The sequence below is a fragment of the Pelobates fuscus genome, chromosome 2 (assembly GCF_036172605.1).
Source record: "Pelobates fuscus isolate aPelFus1 chromosome 2, aPelFus1.pri, whole genome shotgun sequence".
NCBI classification, from domain to species: Eukaryota; Metazoa; Chordata; class Amphibia; order Anura; family Pelobatidae; genus Pelobates; species Pelobates fuscus.
In genome coordinates, this window is record NC_086318.1 from 136,292,710 (window position 1) to 136,299,876 (window position 7,167).

The following is a 7,167-nucleotide window of genomic DNA, read 5'->3' on the forward strand; positions in this document are numbered from 1 at the left end:
TCCTTTAAGTTTAGAATGGTTACCTGCTACCAGGGACTAAGGATTCCATTATATTAATTTTCTTCAGACCTACTAAGCAAGTCTTATGCTACTGGTCCCATGAGGCCAACACCCACCCTCATACTCGGAGGTAATTAGCCTCTTGGCCCAACTCATAGTTCTTTGCCTTGTATTGTTGCATAGGTAAGGCCTCACCTGTCACTCCCATTCTATATTATGCTCATAATACTCACTGAGAGGCCAACAACCTGCAACAACATTCAGTAGACACGTGTAATTCATTTAGTTCCGAATGTACATTCAGATAAATTTAGAGCAATTCGGACATTTGAATGCTTACGAATGTCCGAAGTTCGAATTGCCGAATTTCCTAATTGCTGTAGTGCCAAATTTCTGAAGTTCCAAACCAAACCGAATTGCCGAAGTCCCGAATTGCCGAAGTTCCAAAGTGGGTTTGGGGTTAGTGTTAGGGGTAGGGTCAGGGGTAGGGTTAGGGTTTAGGGTTAGGGTCTGAATTACTGAAGTTCTGAATTGCCAAAGTCCCGAATTGCCGAAGTCCCGAATTTCGGAAGTGCTGAATCAAACTGAATGCCATTGGTCCGAATTGCCGAAGCAGACACATTTTTTTACTTACCGGAATTTCCAAACCAAATATTTTGCCCATGCACATCCCTAACATTCAGTGGCCCTTCTACCCCTCGGGCCTATGCAAAGATAGAGCCTCTCAAGCCTCATGGCAATTAGAAGAACCTCACCTGTCACCAATTATTGAATATGTTTCACCACTTGGCATTAGTCAGTAAGCCAGTTCAACATAGTGGTCTTCTCTTATTTAATTTAAATTTTTAGTATGTCTCAAGCTCCAGAATGAGGTGAAGAACTATATTTCTCTAGCTGCTAAGTCCTGTACACCTACAAGGAGACTAAACTCAGCTGGTCCTGCCTCTATTAGGTCATGTCCTTTTTATTAGGCCGTCCTGCAACGTGTCACTGCTTGCCTCTCTTCCATCTCTGACTGGATGTCGTCACGCTTTCTCAAACTTAACCTCTCTAAAACTGAACTCCTTGTCTTTCCTCCTCCTAATACTGATCCTCCTCTCTCACTCTCCCTTCAAGTCAGTGATATCCACATAAGTCCATCCCTACAAGCGCGCTGTCTTGGCGTCATACTTGACTCTGGTCTCACCTTTGAGTCTCACATCCAGTTTGTTGCCAAGTCCTGTAGGTTCCAACTCAAAAACATAGCCCGCATCCGCCCCTTTCTTACGCAAGATGCTACCAAGGAGCTTGTCCATGCTCTAGTAATTTCCCGCATGGATTACTGTAACCCTCTCCAGATTGGTCTCCCCAAAAGCCATACTGCCCCGCTACAGTCTGTAATGAATGCTGCAGCTAGACTGATTTTCCTATCCAGTCGGTCCTCTCACACCTCGCCCCTCTGCCAGTCCTTACATTGGCTCCCTGTATCCTATAGGAGTCAATTCAAAGTGCTAACCCATACATTTAAAGCACTGAACAATTCCAGCCCCTCTTATATCTCTTCACTGATCCAGAGGTATGCCCCTCCTCGGACCCTCCGCTCTGCCCGCGACCACCTCCTGACCGCTGCTCGCACCCGTACGGCCAACTCACGCTTGCAGGACTTCTCACGGGCGGCTCCTCTCCTATGGAATAACTTGCCTACTGCCATCAGACTCTCCCCTAGTCTTCAATCATTTAAGAAGGGCCTTAAATCCCATCTCTTCAGGAAAGCGTATGGCCTCCCAGAGTAATCTCTCCCTTACATACCTGTCCCTATGGGATAGTGCTTTGCTCTCTCCTCCAGCTCTGCTTCACTCCTACTTGATATTTCCTATCCTAATGTTTCTAATACCCCACCTCCTATAGACTGTAAGCTCATTTGAGCAGGGTCCTCTTCAACCTATTATTCCTGTAAGTTTTCTTGTAATTGTCTTATTTATTGTTACATCCCCCCCTCTCAAAATATTGTAAAGCGCTACGGAATCTGTTGGCGCTATATAAATGGCAATAATAATAATAATAATAATGTACTATTCCCTGGACCACTGCTCAACTAAAGAAAAGACGCATACCATATTCTGCTACTGCTAGGAAGGCTGATGCAGACAAATACCAACAATGCTGATGCAGGAGAAGTCTCTAGCTGGACTAATATGTCCGATCTGCACGCCTTGATGACTTCAGTCTTGTCTTCCATAGGTCAAATAAATGACAGACTTTAAATACTGGCCCAACAGATCTCCCTACTGTGCAACCGGGTAATCCAATGCTAAATATAATTCCTCTAATTCTGTCAGCCCAGCTCATATAGTACATCCTAATATTGAGAAAGATATACTGGAAGGCAAGGATGCAAATTTTGTCTTGCTTCTCATTGCCTCCCAGGATATCGTTGATAACAAAACATATTCCTTTGGGGATTTGTCAGTTGTCCTTAAGGCCAAGGATCCAAGACTCTGAACTTGAATAGGCCTTAAGTGTTTATAAAGACTCTGTGCTCAACTTATCCACACAGGAGAGAGGAGTTTGATCTATATTTGCACAAGCTAGTGGACCTGGGGCACAAATACTGGTGTTCGGTGTTCTACAATTATTCCCAATCTTTTTCAGCCAAAGCAGCAGCATCTCTGACACAGCTCAATGTTAAAACAGTATTACAATGTTAAACTATATTACACTACTTTGATTTATATTTTTCACTTTAGGTTATACAGCTGTATCCCATTTTTTGTTTTCTACATATCCATATGTCTTGTGTGGTATCCAGCTGGCAAGGCTACCTTGGGAAGCGGTTTTCTTTATAAGTTAAGTTGTATTTAATTTTATATTTATTTTATTTGTGGTTGCTTTATTTAGTAATAATTTGGTATTTAGTATTCAATGTTAAAACAGACTGGAGTCAGTTTGACACCGAACTCTTCAGCAGACACTTTGCAGGCCTTGGGATGACAGCATGTGCCATTTGTACCTTTATCTCTCACACCGCCAACCTTCGTCCTAACAGCTTTGATACTCATTTCAAAAGCGTGTCCCTTCCTAGCACATCTACCAGAACTGGCAGAGTAATTAAAGACAAGTTGTGATGTCCAATTGTATTTCTGGTAAAATCCCAAATTTGCAATAATTTTAACTCAGGCACCTGTGGTTTCAGTGTGTGCATGCTGCTGCATGTTTGTTCGCAATGTTTTAGAGCTCATGCCAAATCCATGTGCCTTAAGAAAATCTACCCCAAACCTTAGTTGACGTCTGTAAATGTGGCTCTTTGTATCTCAACTTGTGTCTTCTCACCTTTCTCCACACTTGGTAGACTTCCTAGTTGCAGGATTCTCTCATGGTTTCCACATGGTTATACTTCCCATGCCATCTGGCATGGTCGAGTGTAACCACCTACAAACAGCCACATTAGATGCTGATACAGATGACACTTTGTTACAACAGGAATTGGAACAAGATTTTCTTCTGGGACATTTTCAGTCTCCCCTTTCTCAACTTGGTGTACAAATCCAGTCAGAATCGTCACAGGGAAATACTCACAAAAGAAAAAAATTGATAATTGATCTTTATGCTCTTCTCTCCTCCACAGTTCCCAGTTGGAATTCTCTGATCCCCTATGACTAATTCTCACTCCAATACGCAACAATTAACAATGCCATCAATGCTATTACGACAGCATCACAGCAGGGTGCGAAGCGGTGAGCAGTGCCGGAAGAACACTAAGATCAGAGATCCCTTGCCCAACCTCCTTCCCTCTTCACACTGTATATTTCGACAGAGTAGGCACATGCCCTCTCGTTAAGCAGGTGCCTAGTTTGCCTTAGCGCATAGCCACCCATGCAGGGCTCTCTAACATGATCAGTCAGCCAGCTCTTGTGCCCCCTGTGAAAGATGAGCCACAGAGAGCCCAGTCGTAAACAATCTTTTTCTGCCACCAGGGGGATGGGGCTGATAAACAAAATATATGAATATGTATGAATTCCTGAAAAGTGTATGGCTTCCCTGTGCTGGCTGTTTTGACTAATACAATACTTTCTTTGCCCACCATATTAATTATATACTGCCACCTATGTTGGATAAACAGAAATGTTTTGTACTATGCTATTGTAGTTCAGTGAACAAGATATGGCTGTGCTCTTTGATCAAATAGATTCATTTCAGCCCCCGAATTTGCTACACTCAGCAATGCACTTTTTATTTTTGCATTACACCCCTTAACAGACACTGGCACTGTCCTGTCATCATGCAGTGAGAACAGCACATGGATGTATTTTCTGTCCGTGTTCTGAAAGGTCAGCAGCTCATTATGTCGCAAAGAGGTTACTGTGGCTCACATGTTTTAGCTGTATGCCAGTCTCTAGGGAAAACCAGTGCAATTCTTGCAAATTGTATGAGCTTCAAAACAAAATGAATGTTAAACAAATCTATACTGGTAGAATAACTGTTTACCCATGGATACTAGCCTCTGTTCAGTAGGGGTGGAAGTAGATCTCACACAATCTTGGTACTTGTGCTCACAGAATTAGGGTTGACTGCGAGCCTAGATGGTTACCCATCTACACATCCGTTATCTCAGCACTATTATTTAATGTATGATCATTTAATCAAGTTTAGAAACAGATTCTGTGTAAATGAAGTATATGTAAAAAAAAAAAAAATGAGAAAGAATCTTTAGTATATGATTCCTTGATCCATATTCATACACCATAGGTCAGACACAGTTTGAAAACCTCTATATAGTTTCTGTGGTCTTCACTGATTTACTCCCTGCACAGTAACATCATCAGACCGACTGTCAAATTCAAACACTGTCTGACCCAAGATGCATGCATAGAGATGAAGGATCCTGTCATACTAAAGGTAGAGAGGAGTTTTTCTCCCTCTCACTCACTCTCTCTCTTCTTTTTTTTTTAACGTATACATTATCTAGCAAATAATCTATTTTCTTCCAAAACTTGATATAAGGATTATTATTTTAAAAGACAGTGTAGAGTTGACGATTGTCCTCTATATCTGAAATGGCCAGGTATAATTAGTTATGCATTAAAACAACTTGTAAAAATTTTATTAAAAAATTGTATTCTATAGCAGTGTGTACCTTGTGTACCCCTTGGCAGCCTATTTCCATAAAATGTACCCCTCGTATTAGCAAAAGTTTTTTTTATAAATATAGTTGCTGCTAATTCCAATTTTCCAAAAAGTGTTTTTGCATATAAGAAGGGCCCTGGTTGCGCTGTTAAAGTGCCCCAGCACATGACCAGGCCCCTGATGGCAGGTTACCCTAAGTACATGGCCACCTGATAGGCCCTGCAGTTCCAAACCTGTGCACCGGCGGTAGAATTTCCATTGCCGATTTTTTTTTTTTTTTTGCGTACCCATGGAGGAACTGGGTTGTATCTCTTGGGATATGTGTACCACAGGTTGGGAACCACTGTTCTATAGTGCAGATAGAATATTCCACTTCAAAAGCAATCTCCTCTGAAATTTCATCTGTTATTTGGCCACACAGATGTTCTGCTCTAGGATATAATTTTCAGAAAGCTTTTCCAAGAGACGATTTATATGAGGTCATATCATGCATTGTTTATCACGTGCCTTTGAGTATTTTCATTAAAATGAAGAAATGTTCTGCTCATAATCAATGGACACGAGGTCACGTGTTTACACTGGAAGAAAAAAGATTTAGTCCAAGGCAAAGGAAAGTTTTTTTTTGTTTTTTTTACCATAAGAACAACAAGGATATGTAATTCTCTGCCTGAAGAAGTAGTCTGTACAGATGTTTGAACAGCAACTAGATGCATACTTGCAAAAACAGAATCTTTAAGGATATAATTTTTCAATGTAGGGTAATAGCTTCTTGATCCAAGGATAAATCTGACTGCCATTCTGGATTCAAGAGGGTTTTTCCCCCTAGTTTTGTTGCAAAATTGGAAGTGCTTCAAACTGGGTTTTTTTGCCTTCTTTTGGATCAACAGCAAAAAACAAATGTGAGGAAGGCTGAACTTGATGGACACATGTCTCTTTTCAGCCTATGTAACTGGAAAAAGAGGGGTAACCAAGATGAAGGTATTTTTAATATAATCTCACATTATGACTAAGCTCAATGTCAAAAACATTTTCTTTCTGTCAGCCAAAGATCAGCTTGGTGCCAGGTGTTTTTTTCAGTAGTATGAATTTGCATTAGATTAATTAGCTAACATATACCTTTGTTTAAGTAACCACATTTTTAAACATGTTTGCCAGAGACAGGTTTAAATCATTTATTCAGATGGTAGTTGTGATGTTCTTAATAAGGGTATTTAATTTACCATTAATTATTACCCATGAGGAGTACCTAATTTCCATTACTGGTAGCTGTAGGCTCTGAGTGCCTCCTTTTATATGATGGTAGAGAGGTTTAGCTAGTACCGATTACTCTCTAAGAGGCTTTATATTGGAATTTATGAAAATGTAAGAATATAAATTGGGTCATCCTCTGAATCACTAAGCAGAATAGCATAGGTCTTTTCTGTGGTATGATAACGTATCATACCAAAAAAAAAAAAAGGATAAAAGTTGCCTGTACAGCACTGAAATAATTAAAATATAAATGTTATTTCTTGTTTTAAAATGCTATCAAGTATCAAACATATAAAATCAATATGAATTTGCTGAATGCTGCTGAAACAGCAGGAAGAGATTAAAGGGACACTATAGTCACCTGAACAACTTTAGCTTAATGAAGCAGTTTTGGTGTATAGAACATGCCCCTGCAGCCTCACTGCTCAATCCTCTGCCATTTAGGAGTTAAATCCCTTTGTTTATGAACCCTAGTCACACCTCCCTGCATGTGACTTGCACAGTCTTCCATAAACACTTCCTGTAAAGAGAGTCCTATTTAGGCTTTCTTTATTGCAAGTTCTGTTTAATTAAGATTTTCTTATACCCTGCTATGTTAATAGCTTGCTATACCCTGCAAGAGCCTCCTGTATGTGATTAAAGTTCAATTTAGAGATTGAGATACAATTATTTAAGGTAAATTACATCTGTTTGAAAGTGAAACCAGTTTTTTCTTTTTTCATGTAGGCTCTGTCAATCATAGCCAGGGTAGGTGTGGCTAGGGCTGCATAAACAGAAACAAAGTGATTTAACTCCTAAATGATAGTGAATTGA